Source organism: Rhineura floridana, chromosome 3 (assembly GCF_030035675.1).
Source record: "Rhineura floridana isolate rRhiFlo1 chromosome 3, rRhiFlo1.hap2, whole genome shotgun sequence".
NCBI lineage: Eukaryota > Metazoa > Chordata > Lepidosauria > Squamata > Rhineuridae > Rhineura > Rhineura floridana.
In genome coordinates this window covers 220,656,468-220,670,720 of record NC_084482.1, presented here as the reverse complement: position 1 = coordinate 220,670,720, position 14,253 = coordinate 220,656,468, and the positions used below count along the sequence as shown (strand labels likewise).

The 14,253-nt window shown below is 45.7% G+C and overlaps 1 long non-coding RNA gene and 1 pseudogene across 1 annotated transcript; both read left to right on the top strand.

Annotated features, from left to right (window-relative positions):
* Positions 1–1,673: 1,673 nt before the first annotated feature.
* LOC133381720 (zinc finger protein 208-like) overlaps positions 1,674–14,253 on the top strand; it is a 30,883-nt pseudogene continuing 18,303 nt past the window's right edge.
* LOC133381730 (uncharacterized) lies at positions 7,851–12,713 on the top strand. The gene is made up of 4 exons (XR_009761717.1): positions 7,851–7,927; positions 9,435–9,480; positions 9,720–9,819; positions 12,548–12,713. It is a non-coding gene; the product is annotated as an uncharacterized LOC133381730 (long non-coding RNA).

The window sequence follows — 14,253 nt, the reverse complement described above, 5'->3', positions numbered from 1 at the left end:
AGACAAATCTGGGCTTAGTGACATCAAGTGTTATATGGACCTGAAAGGAATTTATGTTGCTGTGTGAGACTGCAGGATATTCAGGTAACCTTGCTTTCATCTGGCGACGCAAAGAAAACACCAAATCTTTATTACGGTCCAAGACCAGCAGTATAATTACGGATCCTCTGAATATCAGAGTGGGGATATTATAGAATACAGTATCAGTGCAGTGAGAAAGCTAAAAAGCTAAAACCGGGTACACATAGTAATCTAGCTAAAACCTTGATCTAATAGACATCGCATTAGGTCCCTCCTGCGAGCCATAGCAGCTGTGCAGAACGAGGCGACCTCAGAGTGATCCGTGATTTTGAATCTGCCATTAAATATTGTAAAATCATAGCTTCTGGGCTCAGAGGAATATTAGATAAAAGTGGGGAGATGAACTTAAGGCGGAGATCTGAATAAAAAGGGCAGCAAAGTAGTACAAGGTTCACTGCCTCCACCGCATCTACTCCACAGGGGCAAGTTCGATCATAATAATCGACTCCCCTGTATCTACCCTCCATTAGTGCTGAGGGCAGAACATTGAATCGTGCCAGGGTAAAAGCTCTCCTGAGTTTCGGGGTAGATAAACTTGAAATGTAAGTGGCCAAGTTACAGGGATTTACATTAATACTGCATTGTGAATAAGCGGCAACTAGGCTCATGTAGTTCTGATACTCAACATCTTTGAGGCGTTGGATAATTGTTGTTTTAGCGGTCGTATGGCCTAGGGCACCAATCGCTGGGAGCGAAAAACTGAGAGTTCCGAGTTTGTGAATCATTACCCGTTGCCATTGAGATTGGAAGGAATCTTCCAAAGTTAATGGGGGCAATCCAGTGGGTAAAAATAGCAGCTTCATCCAGTAGTTAAATTTTAATATCCAAGCGTGGGTCTCAATCAGAAGGGCACCTAATTCCAAGCGCAAGTTCACATTGGGGACACATCTCTGAGCGCCCAAAACGGACCTCATGAATTTAGATTGTACCCTCTCCAACAATGCGTAATTGCCTCCACTACAAATTTGGGTCCCGTAAAGCAGTTGAGGAAGCACCTTGGCATTGAATACTGGACTGCTGCCGGAATGTACTGACCGCCCTTTGTATAAAAGAAGGTCAGTAAAGCTCTGGCTGATTTCTGTGCAGTCGCAGCAGACTGGACAAAATGCGCATTCCAAGAACCTAAGGGATGGAATGCAATGCCAAGGTAACTGAAGGCGTTGACTTGGTCAATAATATGGTTGTCAATTTGCCAGCGGTGTTTATGTCTACTTTGGCGAAAACTAAAACCTTGCATTTCGCATAGTTAATTCTCAAAAGTTCATCCACACAAAAGGAGGCAAGTTCTCTTAAGAGATGACGTAAGCCCACCTGCGTTTGGCATAACAGGGCAATGTCGTCGGCATATAGAAGACAGGTTAAGTGTCTCTTTGCCAAGACAGGAGGGTGAGAGTTTACTGCCGAGAGGTGTTTTGTCAGCGAGTTTATATAGATATTGAGTAGGGAGGGAGGGCCATGCAAAGATAAAAGGGGGAGAATAATGGAGATGTAAAAATAGAGAAGCAGATAATTGGGCTTCATCTGTGATGAAATGCTTTGTTTTTGCCTTGTAATTCCAATGTGTTTTTTTCAACCCTCTTCCCCCTCAGCAGGTGACTGGCAGAATGAGAATTATAGAAAACCACAGATGGTGCCACTGGTAATAGCCAAGGCTGAGAGTCAAAAAGAGATATTTGGAAATCACAGGGGACCAAAAACGTCTGAAAGAAAGCAGCCAAAGAATGGGAGCAAGAAATCCTCTACTTGTCATAGTTTTCATCAAAGAACACACACCGGAGAAAAACTATTTAAATGCATGGAATGTGGAAAGAGCATCAGTGTAAAAAATAGCCTTACTTCACATCACAGAACCCACACAGGGGAGAAACCATTTAAATGCAGGGAATGTGGAAAAAGCTTTACTCAGAACGATCATCTTACTTCACATAAAAGAACCCACACAGGAGAGAAACCTTTTAAATGCAGAGAGTGTGGAAAGAGCTTCAGTCTAAGCAGTAGCCTTAAATTACATCACCGAAAACACACAGGGGAGAAACCATTTAAATGCATGGTGTGTGGAAAGAGCTTTAGTCAGAGCAGAGAGCTTATTTCGCATCAAAGAACCCACACATGGGAGAAGCCATTTAAATGCAAGGAATGTGGAAAGAGCTTCAGTCAGAGCAGTGACCTTACTTTGCATCAAAGAACCCACACAGGGGAGAAGCCGTTTAAATGCAAAGAGTGTGGAAAGAGCTTCAGTAAGAGTGGTAACCTTCGATTACATGAAAGAACACACACAGTGGAGAAACCATTTAAATGCATGCAGTGTGGAAAGAGCGGCAGTCAGAGCGCTCACCTTACTTTGCATGAAGGAACCCATACAGGGGAGAAGCCATTTAAATGCAGGGAGTGTGGAAAGAGCTTCAGTCAGAGCAGTCACCTTACTTCGCATCAAGGAATCCATACAGGGGAGAAGCCATTTAAATGCAGGGAGTGTGGAAAGAGCTTCAGTCAGAGCAGTGAGCTTACTTCGCATCAAAGAACCCACACAGGGGAGCAGCCATTTAAATGCAAAGAGTGTGGAAAGAGCTTCAGTCAGAGCAGTCACCTTACTTCGCATCAAAGAACCCACACAGGGGAGAAACCATTTAAATGCAGTGAGTGCGGAAAGAGCTTCAGTGTAAGCAGTAGCCTGAAATTACATCACCGAACACACACAGGGGAGCAACCATTTAAATGCATGGAGTGTGGACAGGGCTTTAGTCAGAGAAGTAAGCTTTCTTCACATCAAAGAACCCACACAGGGGAGAAGCCATTTAAATGTAAGGAGTGTGGAAAGAGCTTCAGTCAGAGCAGTCACCTTACTTCGTATCAAAGAACCCATAGAGGGGAGAAACCATTTAAATGCAGTGAGTGCGGAAAGAGCTTCAGTGTAAGCAGTAGCCTGAAATTACATCACGGAACACACACAGGGGAGAAACCATTTAAATGCAGGGAGTGTGGACAGGGCTTTAGTCAGAGAAGTAAGCTTACTTCACATCAAACAACACATACAGGGGAGCAACCATTTAAATGCATGGAGTGTGGACAGGGCTTTAGTCAGAGAAGTAAGCTTACTTCACATCAAAGAACCCACACAGGGGAGAAGCCATTTCAATGCAAGGAGTGTGGAAAGAGCTTCAGTCAGAGCGGTCACCATACTTCGCATCAAAGAACCCATACAGGGGAGAAACCATTTAAATGCAGGGAGTGTGGAAAGAGCTTCAGTCAGAGAAATAAGCTTACTTTGCATCAAAGAACCCATACAGGGGAGAAACAATTTAAATGCAGTGAGTGTGGAAAGATCTTCAGTCAGAGCAGTGACCTTACTTTGCATCAAAGAACCGACACAGGGGAGAAGCTATTTAAATGCAAAGAGTGTGGAAAGAGCTTCAGTCAGAGTGGTAATCTTAGATTACATGAAAGAACACACACAGGGGAGAAACCATTTAAATGCAGTGAGTGCGGAAAGAGCTTCAGTGTAAGCATTAGCCTGAAATTACATCACCAAACACACACAGGGGAGAAACCATTTAAATGCAAGGAGTGTGGACAGGGCTTTAGTCAGAGAAGTAAGCTTACTTCACATCAAAGAACCCACACAGTGAAGAAACCATTTAAATGTAACGAGTGTGGAAAGAGCTTCAGTCAGAGCGGTCACCTTACTTCTCATCAAAGAACCCACACAGGGGAGAAACCATTTAAATGCAGGGAGTGTGGAATGAGCTTCAGTCAGAGCAGTAGCCTTACTTTGCATGAAAGAACCCACACAGGCGAGAAACCATTTAAATGCAGGGAGTGTGGAAAAAGCTTCAGTCAGAGGAGTAGCCTTACTGTACATGAAAGAACCCACACAGGGGACAAACCATTTAAATGCAGGGAGTGTGGAAAGAGCTTCAGTCAGAGCAGTAGCCTTACTGTACATGAAAGAACCCATACAGGGGAGAAACCGTTTAAATGCAGGGAGTGTGGAAAGAGCTTCAGTCAGAGCAGTCACCTTTCTTTGCATCAAAGAACCCATACAGGGGAGAAACAATTTAAATGCAGTGAGTGCGGAAAGAGCTTCAGAGTAAGCTTTAGCCTGAAATTACATCACCAAACACACACAGGGGAGAAACCATTTAAATGCAAGGAGTGTGGACAGGGCTTTAGTCAGAGCAGTAACCTTACTTCACATCAAAGAACCCACACGGGAGAAACCGTTTAAATGTAACGAGTGTGGAAAGAGCTTCAGTCAGAGCGGTCACCTTACTTCACATCAAAGAACCCACACAGGGGAGAAACCATTTAAATGCAGGGAGTGTGGAATGAGCTTCAGTCAGATCAGTAGCCTTACTTTACATGAAAGAACCCACACAGACGAGAAACCATTTAAATGCAGGGAGTGTGGAAAGAGCTTCAGTCAGAGCAGTAGCCTTACTGTACATGAAAGAACCCACACAGGGGACAAACCATTTAAATGCAGGGAGTGTGGAAAGAGCTTCAGTCAGAGCTATAGCCGTACTGTACATGAAAGAACCCATACAGGGGAGAAACCGTTTAAATGCAGGTAGTGTGGAAAAAGCTTCAGTGTAAGCAGTAGCGTTGTTTTAAATCACAGAACCCACACGGGAGAAACCATTTAAATGTAGTGAGTGGAAAGAGGTTCAGTCAGAGCACACTTACTTCGCCAGAAAAAACACTGTGGAGTAACTTTTTTATTGCACTGAGTATGGAAAGAGATTCAATGAAAGCAGTAGGCTTACATCACAGGGGATACACAGGAGAAACAATTGAAATGTAGGGAGTATGGAAAGAACTTCAATGGGAGCTTTATTCTTCATCTTGCAGGCTACATAGATTAAAGCCCTATACAGGTTGGGGCCAGGATGCTTAAAAGATTATCTCACCTGTTATATATGCAGCCCATCACTGAAGTCTGCAGAAGATGGCCTCTTACGCATACCATCTCATTAGGAAGTCCACTCTGCATGATAGAGCAACCTGGCCTTTTGTGTGGTGGCATCTACTTTTTTGAACTTCCTCCTGTTTCATATCAGACAGGTGTTTTTTTCTGTGGTGCCTATAGAAGACCTTCCTTTTTCAACAAACCTTTTAAGGGCAGAGCTTTATTACTGTTTCTGTGGGATTTTAAAAGGTATAGTTGTCCCCACACTTGTAGTGCGAGTCGTTTCCGACTCTTAGGGTGATGTCTTGCGACGTTTACTAGGCAGACCATAAATATGAGGTGGGACTGCCAGTTCCTTCCCCGGTCTTTCTTTACCCCCCAGCATATGCCGGGCACTCATTTTACTGACCACGGATCGATGGGAGGCTGAGTGGACCTCGACCCCTTTTACTAGAGATTCAACTTCCTCCTTCCGTTGGAATCGAACTGCAGACCTGAGCAGAGGTTCAGCTGCATTACTGCCGCTTACCACTCTGCGTCACGGAGGATCTCTGTGGGATTTTAAAATGTTTTTAATTGGTTTGCATATGAAATGTTTTTTTTATTGTTGGTATTTTTGAGATACTTTCTGGGAAGTGATTTATAAATGAAAATAAAATAATACTAGTCCTTGTTTCTAATGGTCTTCTTACTCAGTGTTTTCATATAGTTTAGTTTGGCATACCTTCAACTGTTGATTTTATTTATTTTTAGTGTTTTTTAAATGTTGATTTTTATTGACTATTTTAATGTACATTTTCTATTCTTTATAAAATTCTTCTGCAGTGTACACATTTTATTAATATAAATAACTAAAAAATGTATTTTTGTGTATAATATGGTTTTTATTTTGCTTAGATGTTTTTTGTATTGGCTATTCTAACATCTTTCATAAAGTGAAATGAATTCACTAGTTTACTGCTGATGTATTTTAAATACATTTTCCAAACTGATTTCACTCCACAGTCTCATCTGGTCTCAATGCTATTTCCTAGCAGGCAAATGAAGGACCTCACTGTCATCTGGTGCGCATAGAGAAAAGGAGTGAGAATTGGGTTTTGTCAGCGGTCACATAGCCAAATGGCTTCTCCAGGCAATAGAAGGGCCTTTAGGAAAGGCAGCAAAGCTGCAGAAAATCTCTGCTTAAATTATTGGGGGAGGCAGTTTGTTGGGATAGATAGTTCTGGGCCAGATATATGAATGGTCTGGTAACTCCAAACTAATCCATGTTGTGTAACTAATCCATGTTATGCAATTGTTAATGATGCTTCCCTGTAGTTTCTCTCTGCGAAGCAGTATGCCTCTGAATGCCATTTTCTGGGAATCAGAAGTGTGAAGATTACTGACTGGGAGGTCAGTTGCACAACTGCTGAACTCGGGGACTAGGTTGCTTGAAGGACTCCCTGTTCCTGTCTCCTCCTGCCTCTTCCTTGGGATCTAGCCAGTAAAAGTGATTAGACTGGTGAGCTGGTGTTATTGTTGTTGTTCCCAATGTAAATAACAGGTGCATGTCAGGACCCCACTAGGGATCAGCTGCCCTGCACCTTCAATTTAGTGTTGCAAAGCTCATCGTGCAATTGTTTGTTGCATGATTGGTATCTCCTCTAGTTTGGCCCTCAGACTGGCAGTGGCTGTCCAAGGTCCTGTTCTCCAGCCTTCTTGCCTGAGAGCCTTTTGACTGAAAAGTTGTTCTGCCTCCACCACGTGCGCTCTGCCCAATGAGTAGGAGTCCCTCCCACAGGTTCCAGACTTTAATAACCTTGATTTTGAAAGTAGTTGTGTCAGAAACTCATTTCACAGAAAGCAAACTGGTGAGGTTTGGCCCAGAACTTGAATACAAGGCAGAGGTGGAGTCTGAGCCCAAGCACACAAGAGCACTTCTTTGAACCAAGTTTTTTTCCTGTGATAGCACATCTATTTCACAGAAGGCAAACTCTATTTCTCTCCCCCTTCTGCCAGCCGACTTGCCCCTCCAATCTCTCTTTCTCTCTCCCTCCCCAATTCACCAGCCATTCGCAACCTGATAGCAGCACCAATAGTGCTGCTTAGCAGACCTACAAACAGCAAGAAAGGGTATTGCTGATCACCCCAGGGGTTCCTGGGTCATCCTGTGCTATCTCCCATTTCCCAACACAACGAGAGGCAGCAACATGTGTGGTTGGTGAATTTTGGTAGGTCCGGCTGATTTGGAAGTTTCTGTTCTGGGCTGGTTTACGTAAAAATGTATTATAGCCCGGAACAGGTATCGGAACGTGGTTTGCGTGGACGTTTTGTGTCTTACTGCATGCATCCCATGTAGTCATGTGGGACTGGTGAATTTCAGAGGTCTGGCTCGCTGGGAAGTCGCCGTTTGGGGCTGTTCATTCCATTCCGGAGGGCATTTTGGTGCTTAAAGGGTTGATAAAAATGCTATCGGAATGGTTTTTGTTCCTAAATGTTGTTCTCATGTGTCTCTAACACATCCTAGTGTTTTTGGCATCAATTTCTTTTCTAAAGAGCCCATTCCGGCGTGTTCCGTTCCAGCTTTTACACCGTCCCTCCTGAACACTTTACTTATTACACACAAATGTGTATATTGTATATATCACACAGCACACACGCACACACCTATCTTGCCACTGTTTCTGCGGGAGGCAAGAGAGGAAGAAGAGGTGCAATATTGGGACAGATGGGAGAGAGGAAACTGTTGGCAGTGGGGGGGCAGAAGCAGCTCTTGCCACTTAGTCCTCCGATGGGTTAAGGAAAGGAGTTCTGGTTCCTAGAGAGGCAGGAAGTCTTAATCACATGGAGGGGGGAGAGCATATTGAAGGGGAAGTAGGAGGGCTGTCTTCATTGGTATTCCGGGTAAAGAAAGTATTAGGCCCAGAGAGGAGGAAGCGGGAGCGTGCAGAGGGCAAAGAGGTGCAAGGGGGGGGATTTGGTATTTTTGTTGGGGGGTGAGGGAAAAGGAGGGAAGAGCCCCACTCCCCTGCTGCATGCAATCCATTTGCAGAGGGGGGTCCGAAGTGCCGCGGGGTTGGCCTTTCGAGGCCCTCTTGGAAGCCATCGCCCAGGCAAAGGGATGCAGCTGTTGGGGGTTGATGTCCTGTGTTGGTTTTGAGGGCCACAGCTGGGGGAGGGGAGCTGCCTTTGCAATTCCTGGGCCTGAAGGGACTGATGAGGGAAGGAAGATTTGTTTTTTGGGAGGGGGAGGGGGTTGATGGAAGAGGCCCCTCTTCCCTCTGGGAATCCCTAGAAAGTGCCCCAGAGCTGGAGGAAGAGCCCCTTTTGGATTTCCTAAACTGGAAGAGGGACTGGTCAGTTTCCTTCCTGCCAGGGAAGACAAATGGAGGGATGGAGAGAGGAATCTGAACCTGACCAGGGTCTGAATGGGCTTCTAGAAGCTTTCAAGGCAGAGGATGGAGGAAATGGGTGAATAAATGCCCCCTCCTCAGCTGGGCTCCAGGGGAAGGGCTTCTCCAGAAGTGTAATGGGAGTGTAATGGAGGGGAAGACCCTAGAGGAGTGGACCTCAGCTTCTCTTGCAGGATTGGTCCATCTGTGGGGGTGCTGGGGGCAGAGTTTGGAAAAGTTACTGTTTTAAACTACAACTCCCATCAGCCCCAGCCAGCATGGCCACTGGATTGGGGTGAAGGGAGTTGTAGTTTAAAAAAGTAACTTTTCCAAGCTCTGACTGGGGGTCTGTGTCTCCTGGCGTGGCCAGCATCCCCCCTGTCCAAAGCACAATATCTTGGCAGTGGTCGCAACAGCCCTGTAAGGTGGTCTCGGATGAGAGCCTGTGGCTAATGTAGTGGTTAGGGAATATTCTTCAACCCGAGGGCCACATTTACGCACAAGCAGCAGTCCAAGGGCCAATTTCCAGTCAAAGGCCAGAGAGGGTGTAGCTATTGATGTGTCACTGACATGTGTATAGTAGAGTCTCTTGTAGACACGAACAAGTCAGACATTTCTTCAGCGCAATTAATTAATTATTAGATTTATACCCTGCCCTTCCTCCCAGAAGGTGCCTAGGGCAGCAATACAGAGCACTCTAAGGAGCGGGGTCAGAGCACAGGAGAGGGGAGAAAAAAACTGCTTTCCCTCCAAATTTTTCCACTGTTGTTATGGGCCTTCACATCTCTACAGTAGTGTAGTGGCAAATTCAGAAGTGCAGGGTCCCTTCATGATAGCCATGCCCCCTCCCATCCTGTTCCTGCTGGGTTGAGAATGAGATGCATGTTAATGCCTTCACAGCTAGGAGCCAAAAAGCATGGAAGGGCAAAGTGTTGCCTCCTGAGAAGAGTCTCAGTGGCTGACTTCACCTCCTTTCACTCTGATTCACTCTAATTATCAGGAAAGAACAAGGAAGCATGTTAGAAGACTCTTCTCAGTGGCTAATACACTCTCCTTTCTTGCTGATTGGCTCACAGGTTGCTGGAGACATGGGGATTCTGCTGAGAGCCTGCTCCTAAAAAAGTAAGGGGTCTAAGATCTCCCCCCCCCAAATCTATGCAGGTCCCTGGGTGACCCTGGGGCAGTGACCACTTTTGTTCAGCCCAGCCCACCTCACTGGATTGTTGTGAGGATAAACTGTGCAGAATTTTTATGTGCCACTCCAGATTTCGGACATCCACTCTGTGTGGGACCTTCAACGTCTGTGCAGGTGTGTGTGTCTGTTGTATTATTGGAATCATAGTCTAATGCTATGTCCACAGGGACCCAGATTCAAATCCCTCCTCAGGAGTGAAATTCAGGTGGTGTCCTGGGCCCAGTGACAGTGTCGTTGTGAAGACAAAAGGAGGGGGACAAATCATGGTGAGCTCATTAGAGGAAGGCCTGCATAGAAATATAAAAATATAATAAAATGTATCGGTAATAATAATAATAATTAAATCAACTTATTGCCTCAGTTGTTCAACCCAATACAGTAGATGAGTTTGCTGTTAAGCTTTCCACCTCGTGCATCACCTGCTCAACTTGGAGCAGCGTTCTGTAACCTGGTGCCCTCCAGGTATTATTAGACTGCATCTCCCATCAGCCCCAGACAACATGGCCAAATGCCAGGGAAGATGGGGGTTGTAGTCCAGAAATGTCTAAAGGTTAACTTGGATTATACGAGTGGATGGTACTAACAAGGCATCCTGCTGATCTTGACATGGATGTATTGCAAGTAGTTCTTCATATGCTTTTCATTGGCCAGTGAGCTGAACCAGACTGAATGTATCTCACTGTTCCTCTCTGCATATTTCTGATGGAAAGACTGGAGGTGTCTTGCATCCCCAGGAAGCTCCAAGATGGAGTCATTTAACCAAATTCATGCCCAGTATTTCTTTACAATGTGTGCAAAACCTATTTTTATGCCAACTGTCAGGGGCATGACATGGAATTAATACCTGTGCAAATTAAGTTTTTCATAGGAACATAAGAAGAGCCTGCTGGATCAGGCCAGTGGCCCATCTAGTCCAGCATCCTGTTCTCACAGTGGCCAACCAGGTGCCTGGGGGAAGCCCGCAAGCAGGACCCGAGTGCAAGAACACTCTCCCCTCCTGAGGCTTCCGGCAACTGGTTTTCAGAAGCATGCTGCCTCTGACTAGGGTGGCAGAGCACAGCCATCATGGCTAGTAGTCATTGATAGCCCTGTGCTTCATGAATTTGTCCAATCTTCTTTTAAAGCCATCCAAACTGGTGGCCATTACTGCGTCTTGTGGGAGCAAATTCCATAGTTTAACTATGCGCGGGGTAAAGAAGTACTTCCTTTTGTCTGTCCTGAATCTTCCAACATTCAGCTTCTTTGAATGTCCACGAGTTCTAGTATTATGAGAGAGGGAGAAGAACTTTTCTCTATCCACTTTCTCAATGCCATGCATAATTTTATACACTTCTATCATGTCTCCTCTGACCCGCCTTTTCTCTAAACTACAAAGCCCCAAATGCTGCAACCTTGCCTCATAAGGGAGTCGCTCCATTCCCTTGATCATTCTGGTTGCCCTCTTCTGAACCTTTTCCAACTCTATAATACCCTTTTGGAGATGAGGCGACCAGAACGGTACACAGTATTCCAAATGCAGGCGCACCATAGATTTATACAACAGTATTATGATATCGGCTGTTTTATTTTCAATACCTTTCCTAATTATCCCTAGCATGGAATTTGCCTTTTTCACAGCTGCCGCACACTGGGTCGACATTTTCATCATGCTGTCCACTACAACCCCGAGGTCTCTCTCCTGGTCGGTCACTGCCAGTTCAGACCGCATGAGCGTATATGTGAAAATCAGATTTTTTGCTCCAATATGCATAATTTTACACTTGTTTATATTGAATTGCATTTGCCATTTTTCCGCCCACTCACTCAGTTTGGAGAGGTCTATTTGGAGTCCTTCGCAATCCCTCTTTGTTTTAACAACCCTGAACAATTTAGTGTCATCAGCAAACTTGGCCACTTCACTGCTCACTCCTAATTCTAGGTCATTAATGAACAAGTTGAAAAGTACAGGTCCCAATACCGATCCTTGAGGGACTCCACTTTCTACAGCCCTCCATTAGGAGAACTGTCCGTTTATTCCTACTCTCTGCTTTCTGCTTCTTAACCAATTCCTTATCCACAAGAGGACCTCTCCTCTTATTCCATGACTGCTAAGCTTCCTCAGAAGCCTTTGGTGAGGTACCTTGTCAAACGCTTTTTGAAAGTCTAAGTACACTATGTCCACTGGATCACCTCTATCTATATGCTTGTTGACACTCTCAAAGAATTCTAATAGGTTACTGAGACAGGACTTTCCCTTGCAGAAGCCATGCTGGCTCTGCTTCAGCAAGGCTTGTTCTTCTATGTACTTAGTTAATCTAGGTTTAATAATACTTTCCACCAGTTTTCCAGGGACAGAAGTTAGGCTAACTGGCCTGTAATTTCCAGGATCCCCCCTAGATCCCTTTTTGAAGATTGGCGTTACATTTGCCACTTTCCAGTCCTCAGGCATGGAGGAGGACCCGAGGGACAAATTACATATTTTAGTTAGCAGATCAGTAATTTCACATTTGAGTTCTTTGAGAACTCTCGGGTGGATGCCATCCGGGCCCAGTGACTTGCCAGTTTTTATATTGTACACTAAGCCTAGAGCTTCCTCTCTTGTTACCACTATTTGTCACTATTACATCCATGATGAAAAGGGCCCAATAATAAAAGCCTGAAATGATTCACAACGTGGAGAAGACACTCTGTGGTGAGCAGGAATTAAGGCTTTGCGGAAGCGGAAGCAGAGATGAGAGGCGAGGGGTCCAAGATGGGTGAAATTCCTGGGGGTGGCTAAAGACACAAGAGGTGCCCAAGCATGGAGAAAAGTCTGGAAGAAACTGGAGAATGTTCTGAGAGAGATTTGGGGCCTTTAAGGCCTTTTGCAAATCAAGCATTGTGGGGGAAAACAACAGAGGAAAGGGATGTGCCATTTATTGATTTGCATTGAGGCTGCTTATAATATTCAAACCTCTGAAACCCAAATTGGCATGAAGAATGAAATACCTCCCATCCTCCGTCTCTCCCCTGCAGGCCCTTGAGAGCTGCTTCCTACGAAACGTGCATCGTGGTGAAAGCTGTGGGAGTCCCAGAGCTGGCCTAGTTTACTCCTCCCTCTCAGGCAGCGCCATGGCCTCAGAGGCACCGTCCGGATTGTCTCTTTTGTGGGATAGAGTGGAAAGAGCAGCTGGGCAGCCCAATCAGGTAAGGGAAGGATCATTGGGGGAGAGACCGAGGGGACAGCTGGGGTGCGTCTCCCTGAGCATAGCGGGGAGGGCTCTGGGAGAATACTACCTCTGAGGCTGCATAAGGAGAGTCTGCCGGATCAGGCCAGTAGCCCGTCTGTTCCAGCAGCCGGTTCTTGCAGTGGCCGACCAGATGCCTGTGGGAAGCCTGAAAACAGGACCTGAACACATGAGCACTCGCCCTACTTGTGATCCGGTGACATGTGTCTGGCAGAACTCTGGCAAAACTCCTAAAATACACTCTTGGAGAGGTGGGATCTTTTTCGAGAGTCAATGAAGCTCTGCCCTGCAATTGTGTCTGAGCAGTGTAAAATCCAGAAATACTCACCCCCACAAAAGCTAAATAAAAAGTAACTGTACTAAAGAAATGCAAAGAAAAAGAGAGTGGGACAGCTTCAAGAGAGTCACACGGCTTGGTACCTAAATACCTGATGGAATGCCTCTCCTGACACGAACCCACCCGTACACTACGCTTAACATCTAAGGCCCTCTTCCGGGTGCCCACTCCGAGGGAAACTCGGAGTCTGGCAACAAGGGAGAGGGCCTTCTCAGTGGTGGCCCCTAAATTATGGAATAATTTCTGTGAAGAGGTGAGGCTGGCACCAACACTGTTATCTTTTCGGCACCAGGTCAAGACTTTCCTCTTCTCCCAGGCATTTTAGCATGTGCTTTTAAATTGCTTTTTAAAATGTATTATTAGATTTCTATATTGCTTTTCTGGTAAACAACCCAGAGAGCTTCGGCTATGGGGTTGTATATGAATGCAATAAAATCAATTAATTAATTAATTAATCCCAGCGTGCCCCACTGGTCAGGCTATTAGTACGATATGAACCAAAGTATAGCTGCCAAGTGTCCTGCTCTGTTGCAATTCCCAGCATACTGCCTCTGGCAGTGGAGGCAATGCATTGCCATTGTGGCTCGTAGCCACTGATGTCCTGATCCTCCATGGATTTGTCCAATCTTCTTTGAAAGCTATTCAAGTTTTTGGCTGAGCAAATGGTACATGTTGGAGAAACTGCCTCTTCTTCTTTTTCCAGGATCTGTTGCCCTTCCAGGGTCTGGTGACCTTTGAGGAGGTGGCCGTGTATTTCACGGAGGAGGAATGGGCCCTGCTGGATCCCGGCCAAAGAGCTCTGCACAGGGAAGTCATGGAGGAGAATTATGAGACGGTGGCCTCTCTGGGTAAGGGCACTTTTCCCCCTTGACTGATGAATGTTGAAGGTATGGATTTAGCACCTGTGCTATTTAACCTTCCACTGCAGGGATGCTGTCGTGGAAATGGGTGCCTGGCCCTTGATATTTGGGGAGGGACTGTGTGATGCATCCTTCCCTGGCTCTCCCTGTCAGGTTCCTACCTGCGCGTGGCTACTGCCTGTCACTAGGCACCACCAGGGACTCCACCAGTCCGGACCGCACTCTCTTATGGTTTACCTATCCGCTCTAGCACAGATCTCAACAGATCCCACTGCTAGGCAACCACCAGTAACGTCC